The 27467-nt window shown below is 40.4% G+C and overlaps 1 protein-coding gene and 1 pseudogene across 8 annotated transcripts in view; one reads left to right on the plus strand and one right to left on the minus strand.

The window, feature by feature from the left end:
- Positions 1-27467, plus strand: part of RFC3 (replication factor C subunit 3) — a 731429-nt gene that overhangs the window by 499017 nt on the left and 204945 nt on the right. The gene's annotated exons all lie outside the window — the stretch shown is intronic.
- On the minus strand, positions 196-836 carry LOC307176709 (destrin-like; annotated as a pseudogene). Its single transcript has one exon. The product of its transcript is annotated as a destrin-like (transcript).

Genomic DNA, 27467 nt, shown 5'->3' on the forward strand with positions numbered 1-27467 from the left:
GTACTGTGTGACAATCTTTTTCATTCTAATTTCATGGGTATAAAGGGATCTCCCATTATTTTAGTTTAAGTTTCCCTAATGGTTAGTGAGGATAAACATTTCTACATTTCTAACCATTGAAGTTTTCCTCAGCTTATTCATATCCTTTTTGCATGTTTTTTTTTAAACTTTAGAGTTTAGATTTATTTAGGGCCATTTGCACATGTTCATAGAAGAGTTAGTTTACCCTAACAAATGATGAGACAGCTCTCCCTCAGTGAGTCCCTTGCCTAAATGTATTTGCTTTACTTGTATAGCAAGAGGATAACATTAAACATGGAAGCTTTCAATTTGTGACACCAAACAGTGATCTATACAGGGCATCCTTCAAAAGCTACGACTAAGGATCCACCTAGCTTTTCAGCAGTACAAGTCCGGTTGAGGTTTTCTGGCCCATTTGCCTGACATTCGTGTTTTATGCCTTGAAATTTCTTTTTGATTGTATCCTTGGAGCTTGCATAGACCATTTTACGTTTCAGAGGTTCTAGTTCTTCTGCCCACAAAAAAAGCATCAACTCCTCTTTTCTGGATTCCTTTGTTCCGAAGCTTGCATCATACAAAGTATATAGCAACAGTCTTTTTCAGGAAGCATTTCCACAAAATGCTTGAAAGGATCAGTTATGGTTACACCAAAATCTCTTTGCTGCCTTCTACAATGAGGCGCTTTTCGTCTACACTGAGACAAAAAATAACAGCCTTCTTTCTTTTCTTGATTTCTTCTGGTGCGGAGCACTTCCAAACTTTAGTGTCATAAAAATGTGGCATACTTCATCAGCAACTTGCACTCCTGTGGCCATGTTCACTGTGGTGGTCGCAGAGCGCAGACCTGCATGTTTCAGTTGATTACCTACCTTTGTCTTGTTGATTTGTAGAAGTTCTTTGTATGGTCTAGTTAATAATTCCATCTTGGTTTTGGATGTCTTTCAGTCTGTCACATATCTGTTAACATTGTCCTTGATTTCACTGTGCACACACAAAAAAATTCCTGAATTCAACAGACATGATGGGATCTTGGATGGCAGCGGCCAAGTGACAGTACATAATCACTAAAAATAAGATGGACTTGTTACCACAATGGATGACAGAACAAAAGCAATCATCACAGCAGTCTTGCCCACGGAGATTGTCAACATTAATTAATTATTTATGGTGTTCCTAGGCTGGAATAGTTGGGCAGTGTATTAGTTTCTTAAGGCTGCTGTAACAAAGTACCACAGTCTAGGTGGCTTTAAACAACAGAAACTTGCTCTCTCACAGTTCCTAAGTCTAGAAGTCTGAAATGAAGGTATAGGTACCATGTTCTCTCTGATGCCTTGTGGGGAGAATCTGTTCCATGCCTCTCTCTTAGCTTCTGGTGTTGCTGGCAATCTTTGGCATTCCTTGGCTTGTTGATTCCTCATTCCAATCTCTGCCTCCTTCATCACATGGCATTTTTCCTGTGTCTGGGCCTCTGTGTCTCTTCTTTTCTTCCTATAAGGATATCAGTCACATTAGATTAAGGACCTACCCACTCCAGTATGACTTCATCTTAACTAAATCTTAATTACAACGGCAACAGCCTTATTTCCAAAAAAGTCACATTCATAGATATCAGAGGTTAGGTCTTCAATATACATTTTTGCAGGTTACCACTCAGTGTACAACAGACAGCTTATTAAAGTTTTATTTGATTTATATAAGCAAGAAGCTCCAAGTCTGGTGTAAGAATCCTGACCTGAATCTCCAAAGAGAGTTATGGTTCTTTAATCAATTCCAAGACTTAAGTCAGTTGACAAATCTAGAGTCTCCTGAATGAAGGGGAGGCCACGTCCTCTTGAAGAGGGAACCTTGTACGTAGCCGAAAATTGATGCTTCCTCTCAGCTGTCTCCAAAGGAACTTGTGCCCAGTTGCCAGGGTGGTTATGCACTGAGGAAGGGAAAATAATCAGACTCTTCAGGGTTTACTAAACGCTGGCTCTGAACTGACACCAATTCCTAGAGATTCCTAAGCCACAAGTAGGGGATTTTGAATATGAGGTGATTAATGGAGTTTTGGCTCAGGTTTGTCTCATAGGGGGCCCACTAACACACCCATGGTATCTATAGGTGTCTGTGGAAGATAGAGGTGCTGCTTGAACCTTTGGCAGGCCCTGATAGGAGAATTACAGTGCAGACCTTTATGATTTTGGAGCAAAGCTGTGTCATCCTCTGCAGACAGCTACGTTTTTGGGAAACAGGTTTCTGATTTGTTACTGGCCTGAATGCTTGACCATGGACTACCAAGTTTCCCACATGACCTGAGCTGCCTATCCTGAATGGATGTTGTCTGACCCACCAAGTCACAAAATTATATGTGTGCACAACCCTCAGTCAGTGAACGAAAGTCATATAAATATATAACATTGAACCCAAGAAGATCCTTAAAGCCATGAGCAATATCCAGCTTACTCCTACTTCACTGTTTTCAACTCACACCTATGAGGACTTTCCTATGACTAGTCAACTGGAGAAGAAAACCTTTAGATCTGAATTACAAACGGCTCTGCATTATTTGTTGGTGCCATGTGAAAATGGATGGTTGCAGCACTATAGCCCCAAAAAGATGGCCTTGAAGGACAGTGGTGAAGGAAAATTCTCCCATTTGTTAGAACTTTGAGCAGTGCATTTGATTGTTAAGTTTTTCTTGAAGGAGATATGGACAAAAGTAAAAATATACATCTTTTCATGGGCTGTGGCTAACGGTTTGGCTTGCTGTGGGAGACATAGAAGGATTAAAACATTTGTGAGGAGGTCTAGGGAAGAAATATGTGAATTGACCTCTCCTAATAGGCACAAAGTGAGAAGATATGTTATGTCCTACCTGAGTGCTCACCAAAAAGCAACTCAGAAGAGAAAGCTCTTAATACTAACTTGGACAAGATGACCTGTTTTGTGGATATCAGTCAGCATCTTTCCCTTTCTTACCTAGAAGCTGAGACTGCTACTGGCCACTTCAGGCTCTTAATAACATTGAATAAATAGGCAAAAAATGATGACTTTAGTGGCCAGGGTGATTGATCCTGACAATGAAAGGGAAATCAGGTTGCCAATATGCAAAGGAGATAAAGAAGAACTATAATGCAGGAGATTCTCTGGTCTGGCTCTGAATCCTCCCATGTCCTGTGATAAAAGCCAACAAATCCACACAGACACTTGTCCATGAATGTCCACAGCAGCATATTCATAGTAGCCAAAATGTGGAAACAAACTGCATGTCCATCAACTGATGAGTGGATAAACAAAATTTATAGATTTTTTGTTTGTTTGTTGTGTATTTTTATATATTTCATACTGAATGGAATAGCATTTAGGCGTAAAAAGGAATGGGGTACTAATATACATGCTACAATATAGAGGAACCTTGAAAACATCATGCTAAGTGAAAGAAACCAGACATACAAAAAAACACACCTATTATATGACTCCATTTATATGAAATGTCCAAAATAGGCAAATCTATAGAGACAGAAAGTACATAAGTAGTTACCTGGGCCTGGGTGGCTTAGGGGTAAGAAGGAGTAACAGCTAGTAGATACAGGGTTTCTTTTTGGGGTGATGACTATATTCTAAAATTGATTGTAGTGTTTGTTGTACTACTGTGTGAATATACTAAAAACCATTGAGTTGTACACTTTAAATGGATTAATTGTATGGTATGTGAATTATATCTCAATAAAGCTGTTTCCAAAAGAAAAAAGCCAATGGAAAAGTACAACAATAAAATTCAGACAGGAATGTTAATAGCTCAGGCCCTTTAAAATTGAAAGTTTGATTTTTCTTATTAGGCAAGGGACTATGACTAGCCAATACGCTTGCTTTATGGTAAAAAACAAATGTTATTTTATTTTGTAGCTCAAATTGTTCTAGCTTTGGCCATTGTAATTTTTCCATGCCTCCATCCTTTTGTTTTCTGAGCACTGCTTCACTTTCTGGCACTAGAAGATGCTCAGCCTCTTCTTCTTTTATCTTCAGTGCCCTTTTCATTTGATCTAATTACTGATATAATTGGGTTTATATCTATTATGTAGATATTTGCTTTCTTTTTTATTTATTTAATTAATTTATTTTTGACTGTGGTGGGTCTTCGTTGCTGCAGGCGGGCTTTCTCTAGTTGCGGCGAGCGGGGGCTACTCTTTGTTGAGGTGCGTGGACTTATTGTGGTGGCTTCTCTTGTTGCGGAGCACGGGCTCTAGGCACGCGGGCTTCAGTGGTTGTGGCCTCTAGAGCGCAGGCTCAGTAGTTGTGGTGCACGGGCTTAGTTGCTCTGCAGCATGTGGGATTTTCCTGGACCAGGGCTCGAACCCGTGTTCCCTGCATTGGCAGGTGGGTTCTTAACCACCACGCCACCAGGGAAGCCCTTGATATTTGCTTTCCATTTTCTCATACGTTTTGTGTCATTTATTCTTCCTTTCTTGCTTGCTTTGGGGTTTAACAAGTATTTTTTAATTATTTCATTTTCTCCTCTATTATCTCTTTGGTTATATCATCTGTTATGATGATTTTATTGGTTGCACTTGAAATTGTAAGACATATCTTTGATTCATTATAATCTACTTTAGATAGGTGCTTTACCATTCCTCAAACAATAAAAGAAGCTTACAAAAATTCAACTTCTATTACTCCGTCCCTCCCCTGTGCTATTTTTGTTATACTCTACTTTTATCTATGCTATAAATCCCACAAAATATTATTATTGTTGTTGTTTGAAAGAGTCAATATTTCTATTTGCCCACATATTTATCCTTTCAGGTGCACTTCATTCCTTCTTACAGTCCCATGTTTCTATCTGGTAACATTTATCCTCACCCTGAAAATTTATCTTTATTACTTCTTGTGTGTATACCTCCTGGCAACAGATGCTTTGAGTTTTTTTGTTGGCTAGTTTGTTTTTAGGTTTGAAAACATCTCCATTCTGGCTTCAGTTTTGAAGGATATATTCACTTAATATAGAACTGTAGGCTGACATATTTTTAAAGTTTCAGTATTATAAAGATGTCATCCTACTGTCTTCTCACTTCCACGGATTTTTTTTGTGTGTGTGTTTTTTCCTTTTCTCAAGGATTATGTCTGGAGAGTTTTATAATATTTTTGACCAGCTGTAACAGTTGTTTATATAGGATTCCAACTACTCCATGATAAGCATAACTGGAACTCATCTCTTCTTGGCTTTTGCATTGGCCATGACATAACCATTTCTTTGGTAGAATGCATCTTTGTCTTGTTCCTGAGCTTAAAAAGGAGTGTATCTGAAATGCCTCCATTAAGTATGATTACTGGTAACTACCCTCTATCAAGTTGAAGAAGATTCCTTCTATTCTTATCTATCAGAGAATTATTTTTAATCATAAATATATGTTAAAATCAATCATTCACCTTTTCCGAATCTGTAGAGACGGTATTGTATGTGGTTTTTCCTCTTTTATTTCACTGTTGAAGTAAATTTCACTGACTGATTTTATGGAGTTAACAATCTTTGCATTTCTCAGATTAGCCACGCTGATAAATCCTCTTGATCATGACATATTCATTTTTAGAGCTTAGTTTTTGGTTTATATTTACCTGGTATATTTTTTCCATTATTTATCGAATACTCATAATTTCTGTATCTTTTGTTTATATGTGTGTCCAGTAAACAACATATTACTGGATTTTTTAAAGTCCAGTCTGGAAAACTGTTAACCCTATGTCTCCTGTTGGGAGAATATATTTTTGTTTCCAGAACTCTTGAAAGTAAGCAGACTCTACTCCTCTCAGTGAGATCAGTAGGTCCTGATGACCCGAGGTCTCAGCAAAGTAAGAAATCTTCCTCCTGAACCTCAATGAAAACCTTCCTCTGAGGCTGCAGTGCACAGTTCCTTCCCCTGGAGATTCAGGGAGAAGCTGTGTCTCAGACCCACTTTTCTTTATCATAGGGAAACTGCTCATGATTCAGAGAGTAGTTGGGAGGCAAAAATTGGGTATACCATCGACCCAAACTTTATAGATTTAAATTACCTCCTAAATTCAAAATAATACTTGTTTATTGTATGAAATTTGGAAAACATCAGAGATACAAAGAGTTGATAATACTTGCAATCCAGAGATAGTGTGTGTCACTCATTTGGGGACATGGTGTCTTTTTTTAACCGGAAGGTGTTAAAGGGAGTTTTTTAGGCAGCAACCAAGGCTAGTCCTCCTTTCTGTGTGAGTTTTGAAGGGCTGTATTTGGCCATCAGTCCACCAGGAATAGCAGCCAATTTCAGGAAGTTCCAAGCAATGGGCATCATATCAGCATTACTGCCTGGCCACAGTGATATTTTCCATTATAAGACATGTCCAAATTTTAGAGATGCTAAAATATGAAAAAGAGTGTATTAGAGTTAATGAAATACAGTCATGTTTTTTTTTTAGTCATGTTTTTTAATTGAAAATTAGCAGGTAGACTAGAAAGCTATTTGAGTCTTTCCATCTGTATTTCTTTATTGATTTATCCTTCTGTTTTGTATATAAATAGAAAAATGCCTCAATAATATTGTATTGGTAAAATTTGGGTGGTTTTGTTTTAACTTTCTTCTTTACATTTTTAGTGTGCTGTGATTTTTAATAATGAATATATAATTCCATAAAAATAATAAAGTATTACTCTTAAAAGCAAAATAATTAGAAAGCAAACAAAAAGTCTAATAACAATAAGGGGAGAAGGAGGCTATTGAAATGTGAATGAATTGTTTTAGACTTTATGCTACTCTTGTAAAGTAGACACTTTGGAAATGTACATTACACTTTTGATCCAGAGAAAACTATTCCTATATCTCTTTCAAAGTAGAGTCCACATCCTCAGATGGTCATTTGTCATTTAGAAAGATCATTTACAAACATGAAAAGCCTAAGAATATGCTCTAAGATTTAGGAAATGTGGAGAAGGAAGAGGGGACTGAGGTATGAAAAAGCACAAAATAATAAAATTATTCTGAAATACTGGAACACATAAAATGGGAGGTTGAATGATACAGATCAGAGGGGAGGTTTGGGAAGTTGGAACAAGATCTTCTCAGTTCATTAAACAAACAACTGATTCTTGAAGTAAAAAAAAACCAAGGAATTAAAAAGAAACCCACATTCTAAGTAGTATTTTCAGAGAGGCATCATAGTTTTTAGTGAATTTTCCTTTACTTGTTTATTATCCCTCAGCCTTCTAACTTTGAGAAGAAAAATATTAACAGAAACAAATTATCTTCTCTCTCTCATAAATTCTCTCAGCCCTCAACACTGCATTTCCCCTGTCTCCCCCACCACATACTCTACCAGCCCTTCTTCCTTCCTTCCAGTCACAGAGAACTCTTGCCCAGAGCAGCCTGCTCAGATGATATGGCACCAGATTCTAATTATGGCTTTTCTGAGTGACTCTTTAGCTCAATTTACACCATCTCATCCCAGTGAACTTACTCTTGACATTCAGAGTGTGATGACTATATCATCTGGGTCAGAAATGGGAATGCTTGAATGCCATGTGTGCATACTTGTGAGAACAATGGACTACAACATCTGAAATGTCACAATCCTGGAAAATCTATAAATTAGTTTCCTTAGGGATGGGTACGTATTTTCTCCACGTTCTCAACCTGTGGTCTGTTGGCTTTGTGTTTGTCTGTATCAGGATTTGGCCCTCAATAAGCAGAGCTGCTACTTTCTCCATCCAAGAATCCCCGGCAGAACCTACTAGTTTCCAAGAAAGTGGCACCTTGGAATATATGGTTTTGATATTCATTATTATTTTGAAATTTTCTCAGTGTTAGATTCCTCATTTGTAAACTGTGTGCAAAAATACCAGCAACAGGGTCAAAGTTTGCACACCACATTTTGGGAGCGCAAAAAGTGTAGGTACTCTGTTTTCCAAATCTAATTTTATCTTGCTCTGTATCCTCCAATCCTGTTGCTAGCAAAAATATAAAAACAACAACAAAAAACAACACCCCCAAAATCCTAAGCTTTCTCATTAGTGATAAATTCATCTCTTCCAGGCTATAAAACTCTCTTTCCAGCTAACTCAGTCTCTTTTGGATAAATATTCAATCCATCCAAAGTTTGAATCCTCCAAAAGAGCTGTTCCTCTGTTCCTCTTCTTTTGAGTTTTCCCTCCCCTCTCTTCTTTATAAGGTATGACCTCGGTGACAGGGGACATTTGTGTGCTCTGAGAGACCGACTATAGAAACAGTCAAAGGCAAGACCATGTATTAAAAATAGAACTCTGACCCACAACCTGCAGCAACCTGCCCAGGAAACGAACCCGTTATCTGCAATAAACAGCTCAGGAAGTCAGCCTGCTCTAAGTCAGACCTGCAGGAAGCCTAGTTGTTCTTTCTATTGACAATCCAAGAAACTAAATAATATTTTCTGTTAACCACCCATCCAAATGGCCAGGACTTGATTAGTAACTGACATCTTCCTTAATTTTTGTCCCCGCTTCAAATTTAGGATCAACTAGAGAAAGCCCAGTACGCACCTAACCAACCACAAAGGATGCCCCACTTCAGTCAGTCCCCTTACAACTCCCCCAGGCCAACAGCCTCCAATCAGGGCACACCCGAAGCCTTCCCTTTCTTCCACTATAAAGCTTTCCTACTTCTTTGCCAGGTGTTGAGTCTCTGTCAAATTGCACGTGACGGTGGGTGGCTGACTCTCTTGCTATAGCAAGCTCTGAACAAATAACACTTGATTTTCTCATTTAGTTAGCCTTTGCTTATTTCCACAGTTCCCATAGTATCAATGAGGAGCGACCAATCTCGTCCCATCCTTTCTGCCGGGCACGTAGTGCCCTCCTGCTGAGACACACTGGACGTCTCTGGACATTGCTCTTTTCCTCACTGCCTCTGCCTGTGGCTGGAGTACCTGGAGATCTATGCACCTGGCATAGTGAGGACTCAGCTGAGTTGGCCTCACCTCAGCCCTTCGGTGTGCAGATCTCTGGAGTCTTAGTGGACTACCGTATCTAGTGCCTGCCTAGGCAGTGTGCCCCACAGTCTCTGCTGTGGGCTCCCTCACCCCTTGCTTCAGTTTGGCTCCCAACTCTTGGCTACCTCCCCACAATCCCTAGCATGTGTGTCTGTCACATAAAAGCTAGAAAGGACGTAGGGACCTTCTCCTGCCCTCTCTTGCCGAAACATGCCACACCACTGTTTTTTTCTGTCATGTCTGCCATGTTAGGTTGAGGGCACCCTGCTAAGCAGTTTCTGAACAGGAAGTGAGAAAAGGTCCCCTTTACTTTTGTTGCTCCTTTGTACTATCTGGGCTTCTTCTCTTTTCCTTCACTTTCACTGCGAGGATCAGGTACAGGGAGGTTGATGTCCTACTTTCCCAAGCCCCTGGTTATACTTCTCCCTTCATTTGTGGCTTGCAGACCTCTTCTCTCCGTTGCACAATCGGTCTGAGAAGACCTTCCCCCTGTGTTACAGCCTCATTTTCCAGCCTTGTGAACTTCTTACCTCCAAGTGGTTCGTTCACTTCTCTTCTTTGGGGGCAATAAGCCTTGTGATTAGCGTTAACAGTGGAAGAAGTGCACAAAAATAAACCAGTCTATAGGTAAGGGATAATAAATCAGGAAATATTAAAAACACCTTGTCTCATCACTCCTCACTTCTGATTACGCCATAGTGTGGTAATGAAGATCAGCTGCACTCAAGTACAAGGAAGTACTTTGTGGTTATAAAGGGGAGGCCAGCATGAATTGTTATTACTTGCATCAGAACGTAGCCACTTGGTCTTGTCATTAAAAGAGGTTTGTCTCCTTATTTATTTAAAAAAAAGGGTTCCTTCTTTTATCTAGCGTTTTTAAGGAGAAAGTGTTCAGTTTAAACCTTGACTTTTTCTTCCTCTGTGCTGGTCAAAGGTGTGAGTTTATATCGCTTTTCTTGAATTCAGTAGTTTCTCATCTTCATGTGGATTTTCATCAATAGAAACGAAAAATGTGAATTCCAAAGATTTGTATTTGATATTTTTCCCTTATAGGTTAGAGGTAGGAAAAGCCCGCAAGGTAGCCAGAGAAAATCTCATCTGCTAGCAGTTCACAGGGTCTGGAACTGAGGTTAAACCTTGAGGATACTGACTGTGCTTGTCCGTAAATATATAGGAAAGGAAGAATATTTCAAAGTGATTAAAGAAGGACCAAGAGAACTCTCAAAACTGAATTCCTCCCAGTAGGTGAGGACAATCTGTGCTGATGTTGAATACAAACTAGAATTGATATTTACTTAACACTTTATAGTTTACAGGTTTTTTTAATTTGCTACGTCTCATTGGAGCAAATAAAAATCTTCTAAGAGCAATATTATTATCATTCCCATTTTACAGATGCAGCCAGACTCATCCCGATTTGGTTACATTTTGACTATTACTTTAGTTCAACGTGATCTTTATTTAGCCAGTTCCTTTACTTTTAAACGTGTGCATCCAGGGGAATGCCAGCTCTTCTCACCTTGAAATACAGAAGGTGGGAGAATTTCTTGTTGCACCTTGAAACCCTTCAACCTGGGGCAACTTTAGAGATGAATACGATTCCTATCACCCTTCATTGTCAAAGCTCACAACATGTGGAAAACTACTTTATAGTCAACATATCCACCAAAAAAATCTATAAATATGTAATTTGGAAACAATGTTTCTATGGCAATATAGTATTTACCTGAGCAGTAATTATGGCAGTGCAAATGTGTTAATGGCTGGTTAGAGAAATCACACCTGTTGCGAAGTGGGTTGCAGTTACTATCTTTTCTTTGCCAAATTTTATTGCTCAGATTATATGTTCTTTGTGGGTCATCATCACCACTTTAATCGTTTATCATTTACTGAGTGCATGTTAATAGGCAAAGGGGGCGATATTTGTCAGGTTTTAAATGAAAGGAAAAAACTGGCTTTGGGAGTGTGAGGTGGGAAGCTTTTCCAAGCACGAGAGCTAGTGTGGGAAAAGGGGACAGGAAGCTGGACTGTATGGAGCAAATGAAGAAACTGAAAAGTGATTTTAAGTGAAAGGTCACGGGGAAGGAAACGTCTTGCATAATTGGGAGTAGGAAAGAAAGGAAGTAGGAAGTAGTATAAAGGAAGTAGGAAGTAGTATGAAGGAAGAAATACGAAATAAGAAAAGAGGGAGACCGAAGCATAATATGAGAGAGAGGGGATACTGTGAGATCATTCATCCATTCACTCATTAAACAAGAACTGAAAATCTGTTATGAATTTGGGAGCTCTGAGATGTTAATATCCTTTAATGGAGAAAGTAAGTTCCAAAAAGTTAAGTGAGTTGACACAGCCAGTAAACAGTTGACCTTAACTTTGAATCAGAGCTTTGATTCTGAGGTCTGTGTTCTTTCTACCATGCCGATGCTGCTATACCTCACAGAGACCTTGTTTTTATCAGTTTTCTTATAGTTTTTTACATTTCCTGAATTGAAAAATAGTTTGAAAAGAAGTAGATATATGGAGTTCTAGGTGCTGGAGAGATTGAAAACACTGCTAAGCTTGGTTGGAAGGAAATGATTACTGAGAATAACTTTTTGGTAATCATTTCACAATGTATATGTATATCAGATCATTACATTGCACACTTGTAAATAATTATATTTTTCAAGTATTCTTCAGTGAAGCTGGAAATAAAAAAAGAGAATAACTTTCAATATTGAGTGGTGGAAGTGCTGGAAATAGGGTTGGGATGTTTTGAGGGCAAACTGGAATGATTGAACAAGGCAGCTAGGAATGATCCAGGAACCTGATCATTATTTGATTGTTTTCTTCTCCTTTGATTCATTTGTAGATGTGTAAGCCTTTTGAAGAAAATTCTTATCAGCTGCATATTTTGATTTAATGATTATTTTATCTTCAATTATAACATATGAGGATGGCTTATTAAATCACAAAGCTAAAGCTCAGTATTTTTATAAGATAATTCTTGACAAAATATTATCTGAATAGACTAGAGTCATTTTTTAAAGTTGGTGAAAGGAAATGTCCTCCCAAAGAAACTGTTCTCAACCTTAATGCAGTGTGTCAACCTGACAAATTAACAAAACACATTGAATAGTTTAACACTGGAAATTTGCAAGTGCCGATTTGATCTTCACGGCAAATTGCCCAAAGAGATTTGGTGTTTTTTAACTTAACAAGTCAGTATCTTCTGTAATCTATAAACGACCTTCAAGCAGAAATAAACTTTCCATCTGAACTTCCTTAAGTCATTTTAAGAATCGTTCGAGGGCTTCCCTGGTGGCGCAGTGGTTGAGAGTCCGCCTGCCGATGCGGGGGACATGGGTTCGTGCACCGGTCCGGGAAGATCCCACATGGTGCAGTGTGGCTAGGCCTGTGATCCATGGCTGCTGAGCCTGCGCGTCCAGAGCCTGTGCTCTGCAACGGGAGAGGGAGGCCACAACAGTGAGAGGCCCGCATACTGGAAAAAAAAAAAATCGTTTGAAAAGGGCCTAATAGCAAAATGAAATGGGAAGTCATTTGTCTAAATAAATCAGCTCCCAGTTTCTCATATTTCAACCATCATTTTTATAAATATATAGAAGGTGTTGTCTGCTCATTTCACATTATCTGTTCATCACTTTTTTATTGTCTGTGACAGCTCTGTGCTGGTTAGAGGCAAAGCTAAGCTCCTTTGAATCAAAGTGTGCCTTATACATAGTGGCTCCCTTGCATACATGAACACTTAGGAATCATTTACTGATTCTTAATATGGACACTCATGAAAAATATGTAACATATATTTCCAGGTAGTTCTCCACATTTTGTGTTTAGTTCCCAGTGTCTTTGTAACACTACAATAAGTTAACTAGATGTTGCAGAGGTCTTCTTGTCCCAGATACAAATTTTTCTTTGATGCATTGCATACTCATTAAGTATCTTCAAAGCACTTGGCAGTATGATTCTTGAAGTTGGAATCCATGGGTTATTATTTGTAATTGCTTAGGGAAGATTTACAGTCTCATTTAGGAGGTGCATCCAAAGAAAAGGAAACAAAGAGGTAATCATTTAAGCCAATGCATATTCAGATGCCAAGCTGTGTGCCCAGGAGATCAGAGCAAGGAGAGGCCAGATTAAATTCAAGTAGTCTATGAAATGTGCCTTGAAGAATGCTGAGCAATGAACTCAGGACATAATAATGGGCTTAATGAATATTAGTTGAATGAATGAATTAGGAACAAGGAGCAATGGTGGGAAGGGCATGAGCAGCCCCGGCAAGGGGCCTTCCTTTCGATGCTGACTGGGTGTCCGTATGTGGATTTGTACTCCTCAGGGATTTTTATTTCCCCCAAATAATTGCTCTGTCTGCTCTCTTATCTTATTTCTAACAAATGCACAAACCTCCCCACTCCTGCTCGAAAGGCCTCCAATTATTCCCATGTGTCTAGTGGTTTAACTTTTAGGAGTCACCTCCATGTGCTCTCCCTTCCCTTCACAGGGACTGAACTTATAAAACACAGTGATTATCCCAGCTCCGCAGAGAAGGAAATTGGAACTCAGCGATGTAAGGAAGCCAGCTGGGAAGTCTATGCAGTGACTGTGCCCACATCTCCAAATTATTATTTTTTAGTGGAAGATCATTGAAAAAAAATTGCCTCTGCAGTGAAATAAGTTTAGGAAGCACTGCGTACCCTCACCTTTGTAGATTTTAAAGAGCACATTACTGTGTTACAGTCTCTGAGAAGCTCTGTCATAAAGAGTCCTGTTAAAGTTTATTTAATGCAACATTTCACCTAATTTACAATCACAAATCTTCTTTTTTTTTTTTTTTTGCGGTACATGGGCCTCTCACTGTTGTGGCCTCTCCCGTTGCACAGCACAGGCTCCGGACGCACAGGCTCAGTGGCCATGGCTCACAGGCCCAGCTACTCCGCAGCATGTGGGATCTTCCCAGACCAGGGCATGAACCCATGTCCCCTGCATCAGCAGGCGGACTCTCAACCACTGCACCACCAGGGAAACCCCACAAATCTTTTTATCCCGTTATCAATTGTGTTTCCCAGAATACCTGAGCATATATTTCAACTTTCTTCACCCTTAAACATCACTCTAGAATCTCTTCAAATCCCAGCCTCCACCCTCCTCTCCTACCATTTTAAAAATTACAGACACTCTCTTCTTAAAAATGCTCCCCCTTTGTGCTAATATATCTGACTCCTTTTCCAGTATCTTACGGGTTGAATTGTGTCCTCCCCAAAATTTATATGTTGAAGTCCTAACCCCCAGTACCTCAGAATGTGACCTTATTTGAAAATAGAGTCATTGCAGATGTAAGTGGTTACATTAAGATGAGGCCTTACTGGAGTCGGGGGGCCCTAACCCCTAATATGAGTGGTATCCTTTTTTAAATAGGAAATTTGGACACAGAAGTGCAAATAGGGAGAATGTCGTGTGAAAATGAAGGTAGAGATTGGGATGGTGTTTTACAAGACAAGAACCAGCAACAATTTCAGCACATCACTGGATATTAGAAGAGAGGTGTGGAACAGATTCCCTCACAGCCCCTAGAAAGAACCAATCCTGCCAACACCTAGATTTCAGACTTCTGGCCTCCAGAACTGCGAGACAATTTCAGTTGTTTAAGCCCCCCAGTTTGAGGTACTTGTTACAGCAGTCTGAGGTTACTATACACAGGGCATATCCCACACTCACTTTTCCAGAATGTTCCTCCCTTCCTTTCCATTCCTTCACTTTTAACTGCTGAATTCCCCAGACCTTAGCACCAACGTCCCCTCCTCACTGACGTTTCCCTTGACTTCCCCAGCAAAACAAATTACCCTCCAACCTGTGCTCCCACAGCACTTTGTTTATTTCCCAGTTGGTTTGTAACCCCCTTGGAAATGGTCTTATTCCTCTTTGTATTCACAGCACTTAACACAATGACGGTCGCCCTTAGTTAGGCTCTCAGTAAATGTGTTTGAGTGAACAGCTGAATGATAAACGGATTCTGGTGTTTTTTCTCCTGACTTACTGTGCGTCACAGAGCAGTGGGATGGTAGTCATGCTGGCTTGGTCTGAGATGGCACAAAGAGCTTTAGACGGAGTAAGTCCAAGTGTAGTATAAAGTGGTCATTAGCATCTCCTGACAATGCTTTGCTAGAGGCTCAGATGCGATCAGCATGTTATGAGCACATTATGATGTGGTCCTACTGCAGATGCCATTAGATCAAAGTATCCTGGCTCCTAGCATCCAGTTTCAATTTCATATTGATGCCTGGGGGGATGAGGCTGCATATTGTAGGGCAAATGCTTCATGGTTTTAATTGGAACATTCAAGACTCTTAATACCTGCGATGGTTCTGATGTGAGATGCAGAAATTTTTGATTAGAACCTTTAGTATGGATTTATTTCTTTCCCACCAAAATAGGGAAAAAAAGCTGATTTTCATAGTTATGAAAGGAAATTTATCAAAATTTGTATATTAATAATTGTTACTATATCAGGAATGGATTTCTGATTAGAAAAATGATTTACGTATAATTGTGTCTTGTTATTTTGCTCTGATATTCATGCATATTTTGTTTTTGAGAAGTGTATTTTGCCAAATTTATATAGTAACTTTACAAAACAAAGCACCCATTTTGTTTCAGGATACTAAATTTGACTCCTAGGGTAATTGCCTGTCCTGGTTTTCTAAGGATGGTCCAGTTCAGTACTGAAATCCCCGCATGGCTTAGCTATGGGCAGTCTTGGACAGTTGGTCACTATTTGCAACCCAGATTTTGAATTTTTATGTAGTTTAGGTGATGCTACAACTTCAATTCTAAAAATATTTGTGAGAACTTCTATTGCACTGCACGCTGTGAGAGACAAGAGAGATGAAACATAGACCTTACCTTTAAGCTTCAAATCTAGTGAACATAGTGTAGGCCACATACAATGAAAGTCATAAGAGAAATACAACACACAATTGGTCTTAGAAGGAAATTGCTTTCTGATTGTTGAACAGGGCATGAGGTCTCGTTTGAAAATGGCCTTGAAGGATATATAAACTTTTGAAAATAAAATATCGATATTTGGTCGGGGGAAGGAGATAGAAAAAAAATTGCTTTAGTTTTGGGGAAAACTTAAAAAAATATTATTAGTTAATTGATTACTTAGTTCAGCTCCTCCATTACCAGATTGTGAACCTCTTCAGAGGTTCACATGGTATTTTGTAATTATGAAAAATAGTACTCCTTTAATGATCAGTAAAATTCATAGATAAATTGCTATCTCACTATCTTTTTATGTGTGTGTCTATTCTTTTTTCAAAAAACTTTATTGTAAAGTTCACATAATATAAAATGTTCCATCTTAACCATTTTTAAGTGTGCAGTTCAGTGGCGTTAAGTAAATGCACACTGTAGTGCAACAGTCACCACCATCCATCTACAGAACTCTCTGAAACTCTGTACCCGCTAAACAATAACTCCTGTTTCCCACTCCTCCCAGCCTCTGGCACCACCAGTCTCTATGAATTTGCCTACTGTAGGTACCTCATGTAAGTGGAAACATACAGTACTTGTCCTTTTGTGATTGTCTCATTTCCCTTAGTATCATGTTCTCAAGGCTCATCCATATTGTAGCATGTGTCAGAATTTCCTTCCTTTTTAAGGCTGAATAATATGTCACTGTACATGTAGACCCCATTTTGTTTATCCATTAACCTGCCCATTAACATTTGGGTTGCTTGCACCTTTTGGAATAATGCTGCTGTCAACATGGGTGTACAAATATCTCTTTGAGCCCCTGCTTTCCACTCTTTGGGGTATACTCCCAAAATATAATTTTTATTATCAACCTTGTAATAGTAAGTGATTAACAATACAGTGTGGGGCTTCCCTGGTGGTGCAGTGGTTGAGAGTCCGCCTGCCGATGCAGGGGACACGGGTTCGTGCCCCGGTCTGGGAGGATCCCACATGCCGTGGAGCGGCTGGGCCCGTGAGGCATGGCCGCTGAACCTGCGCGTCCGGAGCCTGTGCTCCGCAACGGGAGAGGCCACAGCAGTCAGAGGCCCGCGTACCACAAAAAAAAAAAAAAAAAAAAAAAAAAAATACAGTGTGCACCAGTGTTTAACATCTTACCTCATCGACACTCCTCTTTGCAATGTTGGAACTGTTTCTCCGTTGCCAGCTGACTTCCATTGAGGCCCCGCTCCAGCTGGCTTCCATGAGGCATTAGAGGAAGCTGCAAGGCTGGAGAGGGAGGAAGGCTCTCCTGTCTTTATTCCCTATTGACTCCCTACTTACTTTCAGTCTTGTCAGTGCCCCCCCAGCCTCTTTCTTCAGCGGACAGTATTGTTCATTCTGAGCAGAATTTGAATTCATTTTGCCATCTTCCCATCACTCACAGAACCAGCCTCATGAGTTCTCCCAGGAACTCTGGCCCAGCCCCAGGGGCCCTTTCTCCAAAGTTGGAGACCCCAGCATCATTACTATTGCTTCCTTCTCAGGGCATCTTCCAAGCATCTAAGTGTTGACAAGTTCAGCCTCTTTCTTTTTTTCCTCCAGCCTCGGGGGCAGTAGTTGCTTCCTGCAGTTGCTACTGCCTTGCTATCTTAGCATTCTCTTTTTGCATGTTCAGTTATTTAGTTACTAGTTCTTTATATTAAATTCTTTCTGTTGAAATAACCAGCCTGTGTTTTTTTTGTTTGTTTGTTTGTTTTTTGCGGTACACGGGCCGCTCACTGCTGTGGCCTCTCCCGTTGCGGAGCACAGGCTCCGGATGCGCAGGCTCAGCGGCCATGGCTCACGGGCCCAGCCGCTCCGCGGCATGTGGGATCTTCCCGGACCCGGGCACGAACCCGTGTCCCCTGCATCGGCAGGCGGACTCTCAACCACTGTGCCACCAGGGAAGCCCAACCAGCCTGTTTTTATCTCCTGACAGAACCTTGATGATATATTGTGTGCTGATTACCTTGATCCACATTTTCCTCTAGTTTTTATTTATATTTTCTCCTAAATCCATCTACATTTTTATTTAGAGAGTGTGTGGAGTTTCCAAAATTCTGGCCACATTTCATATAATTTAAATTCATTTCTCTGAAATCCTTGTCGGTATCACTGTGGCCATTTCCTGCATGAGTTTCAAGTAAATGTTTAACACCTTCTCTAGAGAAGTCCAGCTTGTTTCCTAGAGCTGGAAGGTCTTGAATGCCTGACTGTAGATAGATCTAAACTAATCCTGGGGACTTGCCTGGTGGCGCAGTGGTTAAGAATCCACCTGCCAGTGCAGGGGACACGGGTTTGACCCCTGGTCTGGGAAGATCGCACATGCTGTGGAGCAACTAAGCCTATGTGCCGCCAGCTACTGAAGCCTGTGCATTTAGAGCCTGTGCTCCGCAACACGAGAAGCCCCTGCAATGAGAAGCCCACGTGCCACAACGAAGAGTAGCCCCCACTCGCCACAGTTAGAGAAAGCCCATGCATAGCAATGCAGACCCACTGCGGCCAAACCCAGACAAACAAAAAACTAGAGTATATTTAAAAATAAAAAAAAATTATAAAAATAAACTAATGCTGTTGAAGAGCTTCCTTCTGAAGACCGTTTGATTGGGCAGGAGGATGGGGCTCCAAAATGTGCTCTTACGGACATTTAACGATGCTGGCTTTTTATGGTGCTTTTACTATTTTTTATTATTTTTATCCCGATATAGCAGAGTTCTCTTAGAGTAGGATTGTTTATACACCTACACATGTTTATACATGTGCCCACTGCCTGGCTAATTTAGAAAATGATCCTATTAAGAATTTTTTCCTGGACTAATCTCTGTTAAGCAAGAAGGAAAACATTGGGCAAGATGTTGGTGAGCACGAAGAACATCCATGGCGTTGGGCACATTTCGAGGACACTTCAGCGTCCTGTTACTAGCAGAATGCAAGGTTGACTCACACTTAGCTCACGGATGGGCACCAGCTGTGCTCAGCAATTGTGTGGGGAGACACGCTAGCACAGTAACAACTTTCATCATCTAGCTTTATACACAGCAGGCACTTTTGTTAAGTTTTTATATATATTATTGCTGTTTATCCAAGTCAATATACATTATCCCAATTCTATATGAGGTAAATGAGGCTCAGAGTGGATTTAACTCTGAGTATGCAAAACTGGAGCCAGTGTGATTGCTGTGTACTGAGGCCTTGTTGTTTTCATCTCTGATTCCTAAGTAGCACACGTGGCCTCAAATGAACGATTCTGATATTAAGGTTTTCTAAATAAACAAATTGTAAATAAGGCTTTTGTAAAAATCACAGCATTTATGGAGTAAAGTTTACATATAAATGTATATTATATATAAAATTTGTAATATGCATATATATCATATCTATAACAAGAAGTGTGTGTGGTGTAAATTTTCCTCATGATAGGGTCTCTGGACTTGGCTGTATAATCTTGAACAGGACAGTTCATTCTCTTCAAGTGAGTTTCCTCATCCGTAAGGGGGATAAAAATATCTGACTCATTAGGTTGTTGTAACTGAATTGATTTTTGTAATGTTTCTGGCACAGTGCCTGGCATATCGTATATTTTTAATAAATGCTAGTTCTTTCCCCTTCACTTCAGACTATCAGGGCATAAAAGAAAATGGGATAGGGCTTCCCTGATGGCGCAGTGGTTGAGAGTCCGCCTGCCGATGCAGGGGACGCGGGTTCGTGCCCCGGTCCGGGAGGATCCAACATGCCGCGGAGCGGCTGGGCTGGTGAGCCATGGCCACTGAGCCTGCGTGTCCGGAGCCTGTGCTCCGCAACGGGAGAGGCCACAACAGTGAGAGGCCCGCGTACCGCAAAAAAAAAAAAAAAAAAAAAAAGGAAATGGACTAAAGTATGTGAATGTGGGCCATAAGCTGTAAAGATCATCACAAATTTAACATCTTATTATAAAGCTGGATTATTCATGGAGTCAAAAATGCAAAAAGTTAATTATTCTGAGAACAATAAGATGCAACTTTCAATTATCGAGAATGATGAGGAAAAGGTTCAAATGGATAATCCAAAACAAAAGACTATTAGTTAACAGAATAAGGAAGTTAGACTGTATTATATGTGTATATTATTACCTTTATAAACTCCGCTAACTACCAATTAACATATAGTAGTTTCCAGACAGGAGGCAACAGAGAACAGTGAGCAGGAGATGATGTCTCCTCAGCTGAAGCTCCTCATCTTTGCCCAGAGGTGCCTTCCAGCTTCCTCACCCTGAGGGGTGTGGAGGGTGCCCAGGGTGACTGTTCTCTGGGGGTCTTCCCATGGAGGGATTTCAGCTTAACTGACATCCGGCCGCTGGTCAGTTCAGTAGAACCTGATGCGATGCTGGCCTGTTTGCTCTTAGTTAGTTCCTTCTCTCCTTTGGCCCTGTTCTCAATATTGTAGGAAACAACGTTGCCCAGACTCCCATGCAACTGGCTTCCAGGTAGTTTTGGCCAATGAGAGGCACTGGAGAAATCTGGAAGGTGGAAGGAGGGGGAAAGTGAGAGTATTCTTTCCATTTCCCTCTTCCCTGGGTGGGTCTCCAGAGCTGGCAGCAGCTGCGTCTCCCTCACAGCTCCAACTCCTGCCAGGAGTACCTCTCTCTAAGCTCTCAAATGCCACCCTCACCTGCAGTTCTGTTTCCTGTAGGTAGCCTGCTACTGGACTCTGGGAACACCACCCCTCCCTGTTGTCACTCTAGGCTTCAGGGTCACAGTGGTTTCTTGATGCTGCTTTTGCAAGTTTTATCACAGTCGCCCGTTTGCCTTCTCAACTTTTCATCACCTTTGTAACCAATTCTTGTATTCAGTTCCCTTTGTTGAAGGACCTGGAGAGGATTTTTTGTTCTGACTGGATACTGTGAAATGCATCTGGGGATATTCTGGGATAGACCCCTTATATTGGTGGGAAGTGGATGGTAGGGGTCACATCTCATTCCCACACCAGCTCCCACTGCACCTGCTTCACTTTACCCTACAGGGGCCCATTCTCCTCCCAGCTCTGGGAGATACCACGTTCCTTCCTGCTGGGTGGATATAGAACAAACATGTCCCTTCGTTTTTAAAAATCACGAACAGCTGGCCATGCTGCACGAGCAGCAGAAGGCTGAGTATTAATAACAGAATTTAGTGAAGTGTCACATTAAACTTACAACAAAATGAATGTGCCATGTATTAATGATATGCAGAAACGTCGCTGCCCTGCTCTGGGGATTGGTGTGGCATATGACTGGTTAGAAATGGCTGCTGGCTGACTGGCACTATTTCTTTTACTTTCACAAAACGTAGCCAATATTTCCCAGGGTTTTTGCTTTAATCTCTTTAGTTTCCTGGCCTTTGTAAACAGCATCAATGCTTAGATTCTTTCCTCAATTCACTGTATGTTTTCATTTTCATTATAGACAGACATGCATTGAGTACACTATTCTGGTGCTGACACCCCACCTTGTATGTGTGTTTCTTCTCTTCCACATGTAAGAAGGACCCTCAGGCACAGAGCAGCAGCCACCACAGCAGTCGTAGTGTCAGAGTATCTGCAGGGTTTAGGGAAAGCCATATTTAGGGCTATTGATGTCACAGGCGTTATTTAATCTTTACAATAGCCCTGCAAAGCAGGTAATATTAGTATTTCTATTTTAAGCTGAGTCTCTGAGAGGATAAGTAATAACTTTACCCAAAGTCATACACCCTGTAAGATGCAGAGGTGGGATAACATCCCAAATTTTCCTGACCCCAATAAAATATGTTCTTAATTTCTACAGGAAACATGGCATCAATGCAGGTGAAAGTTACAAAGTTAGATAAAAGATAACTTCCAGATAAAATCAAACAGCTCTTTTCCTTTTATTGTCTCTGCCCAATCTCCTCCCCAAGTCTTACTCTCCCAGGTGACCCCACAGGTACAGTACCACGTGGCACTTGAAATCAGATCACTAACATCCATCTTTATGTGCAGTTGCTTCCTCCAATGATGCAGAGGTTGCATGATAATATACTTCGGGTGGAAAGCAATTCTTCATGAGCTGTATCAGATTCCACACCTCTCTGTGGCACACACAAGTGTATTTCTGACTTTCTCTCCCCTTGTCCTTTTCAGAAGCAATCTACCGGGGGGGGGGGCGGGGGGGAGCTGTCAGCAGACCCACGCTGTTCAGCTATTCTTGGAATCCATTATTGAAGTCAGACTCCGTCTTCTCTCCTATTCAGAGACCTGCCTGCTAATTCTAAAGAGGAGAAGGTGGAGGGCTATGAATCCCTTCAATTACTTGTTTCTGGGTGAACGTGGTTCAGGGAATGCTAATGGTACCTTCTCTAAATACCTTTTACAAGAGACAGCATGAACAAAAGTCTGAATTCTCATCCTCAGGGGCTCCAGTCATGCTTGCCAAAATGTAGATTCAAAGGACACCCTCCCCCAATACCTGCAAGGCTGTCCCCCAGTACCTGGATTAGAACTCTATTGTACGTAAAGACTTTTTCCCAAGCTAAAAGAATTTTCTTTATTGATATGTCTTTCTCTCACCTCTCTTTTTCTCATTGTTTCTGCAACATTCTAAAATGTGGAAGTGATGAAAATCCTGTTCTCTAGGGTTACAGTTACTTTCCCTTTCTAGTCCGTCAGTAAAATGAGATTTTAAAAGCAAAATTACATTCTTTAAGATCAGTTAGTGAGGCAGTTCTCTTAGAAATACATTTTTTCCCCATTCCAACTTTAAACTGCTGAATATATTTCTGGGGAATCTAGTTAAATTTTGTTTTTTAATCTTAAAATCTTAAATTTGTAGAATTTGGAGTGGAAGATCATCTCTGGGAGAGATGGGACAGTTTCCCTTGAGTATCAGGATGCAACTGCAAACCCTCTTCCTTGGGGAGGAGAGAGAAAAGTCAGGAATATTTTCCTCCTCCTTTTCATTTCTCCCCCCTTAATTTTTATCTCTGTCTTGTTTCCTTTCCATATTTATTCCCCTCCCCTTTCTACTTGATCACATTCTGCAAAAACATTATTAATAAAAACATTTTTAAAAGGATGAATGACATACAGCACCAAATCTGTCAAAAGTGGCCATTAAATTATGCTTCTTCAAATATTTTACAATAATATAATTGTAAGACTGGATGAACCAGAAGTAGTCTCTTGGTAGGACAAATTTTTTAAAAGATTAAATCATCAATGTAGGTCAAACTTTAAAAGTTTAAGCTACCACTTATACAACCTGTAGAAAAGCTTGGTAAAACAAGGATGTACAACTGAGTTTAAGACAAGGGAGTGGTTATGTTTCATCAAACATTTCTCTGTGTTTCAGAGTATGGTGTGTCTTATGAAGAACTGAGTTTCCTTGCTATAGTATTCCCATATATTTTCCCTGAAAAACATTTTTTTCTGTTTTATTTGGTTAATAAATGGGTACTTCCTGGCTAGAGAAAAAAAAAGTTTCCTGAGACCTGGCTGTCCATCAAGTAGTCAGTGTCATTACGCTGCAGATGAATTGTCTACTAGGAAAATGGAAATGGGAGCCTGCCCACCAGAGACTGTCACTCATTTCTTTTACAGGCTTTGCATGTAGAATGAGTCCCAATCCTGGTTCTGTACCCCAATCTAGTTTCCATCATGTGATGTCTTCCACCAACCGAACCAACCCACCAACAGGGGTTGCTCCAGTAGTTGTACAACTCCTAGAAGGAGCCTGTGAGAACTGGAGCTAATTTAGACAGGGGCAGAATTGTTTGGTATCAACCCTTGTCTCTAGGTGCCCTCCTCCTCCCCATTTTACAGACCCAGGGTGTCCTTCTCTAGGCTTTATCTTCTCCGGTTTGAACTTTTCTAGGTAATCTCCTGCTCCTCTTATCAATCCAAATTTATTTGACCTATGAACCTTGTCTCAGGGGCCTTACTGGGACTCTATGAAGTCAACTGAGTCTGTGAACTAACAATAATCAATGAGTTACCCCTTGAAAGTAACACAGTTTTATTTTAACTTGATTCATTTAAACAAATATTTATTGGCACCTAACGTGTATCAGACACTGTTAAATTTGAGTGTATAACAATAACCAGGAAGATATGGACCCTGACCTCACGGATCTGAAGTCAAGAGTGAACAGGAAACATGAAATACAGACAGTGTGATAAGATCTCTGATGAGGGACGTTGGCCAGAGTATACAACTAGTGGACCCAGACTTGTGGAGTCAAGAGGGCTTCCCAGAGACAATATCTTCTGAGACCTGAAGAGTGGGCACTTAGTCAAGCACAGGAGGGGCCTCAGAGGAGAGAGTGGTTCTGAGTGAATAGAAGGGAGGACAGTGCATGGCAGGAGCCAAGAAATTCGATGGTGCTGGAAAGCGGGTTGGGGAGGGCAGCGTGGTGAGAGCAGACACAAACGGGCTTTCCTGCAGTAACCTAAGGAACTCTTTTAATGGTGGATGTAAGACCTAGTAGGAGACAAATTTTGAGAGAAGTGAATCTTTTGTGGTCCCTCCATTCCCCAGTATGTAAGTGACCCTTTGTTCTAACCTCCATAATGGGCAGGCTTTGGCATAGACTCTCTGAGGGCTGTTTAGTTATTCCATTCATGCATCTCTCAGCCCAGAGGTGAGTGGGTTCCAACACACACCATTCACATGTGAACAGCCAGAGAAGTCTTCCCAGATCATAGGCAAATTCCTAGACATGGGAAACCCTGCTTCTTCCCCTGGTACTAGAGATGTCAGTATGATCTGCCCCTCCTACAACTCCTTAGGAAGAAGCTGTCCCACTCATAGGCATAGCTCGCTTCACTCCTCTGTCCTAAACTAAGCAACCCTGCCTGTGGTTCGCAGTTGAAGGGTTCAGAGCTGTGCAGCTGATGGAAGGGAAGCCAACCACAGGTTGAGTTGTGCAGCATGGCTCAAAAAATGAGCTGGGAAATGGAGAGGCTGGACAAATGGAACTGAAGATGGAAATATGCTTTATGTTTTAGTCTGGATCATAGTGAGACCAGTTCATGTGTAAGTCAAGATTCAGTGGCAGTTATTGCAAGGATCAAATAAATTAATGTATGTGAAATACTGAGAATAGTGCCCCCCACACAGGATATACTCAGTAAGGATTGACTGTTACTACTTTTGTATCTGGATGTTGGCAACATGGCCAGAAATTGCCTTTTGGTAGAGAGAGGCATGTGGAGCAAGCAGACGCATAGAGAGAAACTGAAATGCCATGAGAGAGAGGCCAGAACCAGGCCCGATACTAATTTAGTTTCAGTTTCAAATCACATGCATCCCTTATATAGATGCCCTCTCCCTTAAGGTAACTTGGGAGAGAGTCTGTCCTTTATAGCTAAAGAAACCCACTAAGAAACTCCCTAGATAAGGGAATGGATTGGGCAAAATTAGATACTGTTCCTAAACTGATTTGTAGCATTTGGGCACATAACGTCATGTCAAAACAATGAGCTAGTCTTAAGCCCTAAAGGTCTAGTGCATTTTTTTTTCACTCAAGTATATGTTAATCTATCAATTAATGTAATAACTTCAGTGCCTTCCTCAGTACACAGATGAGCTGATACAATTTGGCCTGTGAATTTTCACAGATGCTGCTTTGTAAAAGGTTGGAATAATGAACTAATTGAAAACTTGCCCCCAGAGGCCAATTCTGATGCAAGCCCCTTTGGCAGCCCAGCTCCAGGAGAGGCAAAAGGAATATTTGATGGTGTGTGTTATAGCCGAGACACTAACAATAGGTTAAATCATTTGAAACTTCCAGTTAAAAAGGAATAAAGTAAGTAGGAAAATAATAATGATCCTAACACTGCGAAATACTTTGTTATGAATGGAAATAAAAACCTAACTTTCTTAAAACTGAAATAAGGATTATGTTCTCAGATGAGAGTCAGAATGAGATGATGGAACAGGGTAAGCAGCCCACTTGGCACAGAAGGAGAATCGCAGCAGAAGAGGAGGGCTAGATAAATAGAGGAATAATTGAGACTTACGTTTCAGTCAGAATCGTCTGCCTCCAAAGCGTGACTTACGCTTTTGAGCAGTGCAGTCAGTCTTTTGGTGTCTGAATTCTGTCTTCCTTCTCAGGTTTATCTTCACTCAGATCACCATGCTGTAGTTGAACTTGATCTCATTTCATGAGGATGTTCCTGTTTTCCTGCGGCTGGTGATTATCGTCTTAAATGAACTTACTTGTTTCAGAGTTCAGGGTGAGGTTGTCATCACGGTTCTTAGAAAGGGCCTTCTTCACTTGTGCCAAAACTGGTGCAGCCATTATACTTTCTTTGTGGAGGTTTCCGTAAGGAGCTTTTCAAACATTCACATGGGAAGAGAGGCTCGAGCAGTGATCTCCCTGTTATCTGCTGCATGACTCAACCTCTAATAACATTTTGCCAACACTGCTTGATCTGTTCACCTAACTTATTGATTTACTTGTTTTTGCTTGAGTATTATAAGCAGATCCCAGACATCTCACTCCACTCATAAATATTTGCTGTGCATAAAAGGGATCAAATTACTTTTTAAAAAACAGAAAGGAAACGTTGAAAAATATTGTCTTCCACCACTGCATTCCAAGTATTAAAATTTTACCCCTCTTTCAAGGCCTACTTCAAGGTTACTAGGCTCCCTCTCAAAAGGGATGCATCATCTGACCTAAACACTTGAAAATTCATTTTCTGCTATCTTGTAGCATGTCTTGAATTGACTTGATATAACATTAAATTTTGTATTTTTATTTAACTTCTCAGGAATTTATGTTGTTTCCCAAAGTAGAATGAGGAAGCAATGTGGGATAAAGGAAAACGCTCAGACTTAGAAAGTCCCAGGTTCCGACTGAGGTTCTGTCATTTTACGTAAGTCTTCTGAGCCTCAGTTTCCACAGCTGTAAAATGGAGATGAAATCAGCCCTGTTACATTGCAAGAGACCCACATTTTAATTTGCACTTATTTTAATAACCTAATTTTTAATCTGGGATCGTATTTAAAGTATGAAATACATCCAAGCTGCATGAATATATTTCAGCAAGATCAGAAGCACTGACTGTGATTTTTTAAATAAAATAAAATAATATAAATCATACACACACATATACACACGCACACACACACACCAGATTCCTGTAAAGATTAAATGATTAAATGAGGTAATAAATGTGAAATGCCTCGTTTATAGCAGACTGCGATAAATGGTACCTAATATTATTAGCTTGTGACCTTCTGCCTGGAAGAAGAGCCAGTGTCTTACAAAACTTATTTCTTTCTCATTTTTTTCACAAGGTTTAGCCCTGTGAATTGCACACAATTGGGATAAGCTCAGTTAATATTTGGTTCTTTGATTTGTTCATATAGCAGATAGACTAATGTTTAAAAATTAGAAAAACATAGGACTTGGAATATGGAGTATTTTCTGTGGTATCTGGAGAAAAGTTTTGATATGATTTAGAGTCACAGATAAAAGGATGAGACAGGATGTGTCCTGAGGGTCAGGTAT

Source organism: Stenella coeruleoalba, assembly GCF_951394435.1.
Source record: "Stenella coeruleoalba genome assembly, chromosome: 18".
NCBI classification, from domain to species: Eukaryota; Metazoa; Chordata; class Mammalia; order Artiodactyla; family Delphinidae; genus Stenella; species Stenella coeruleoalba.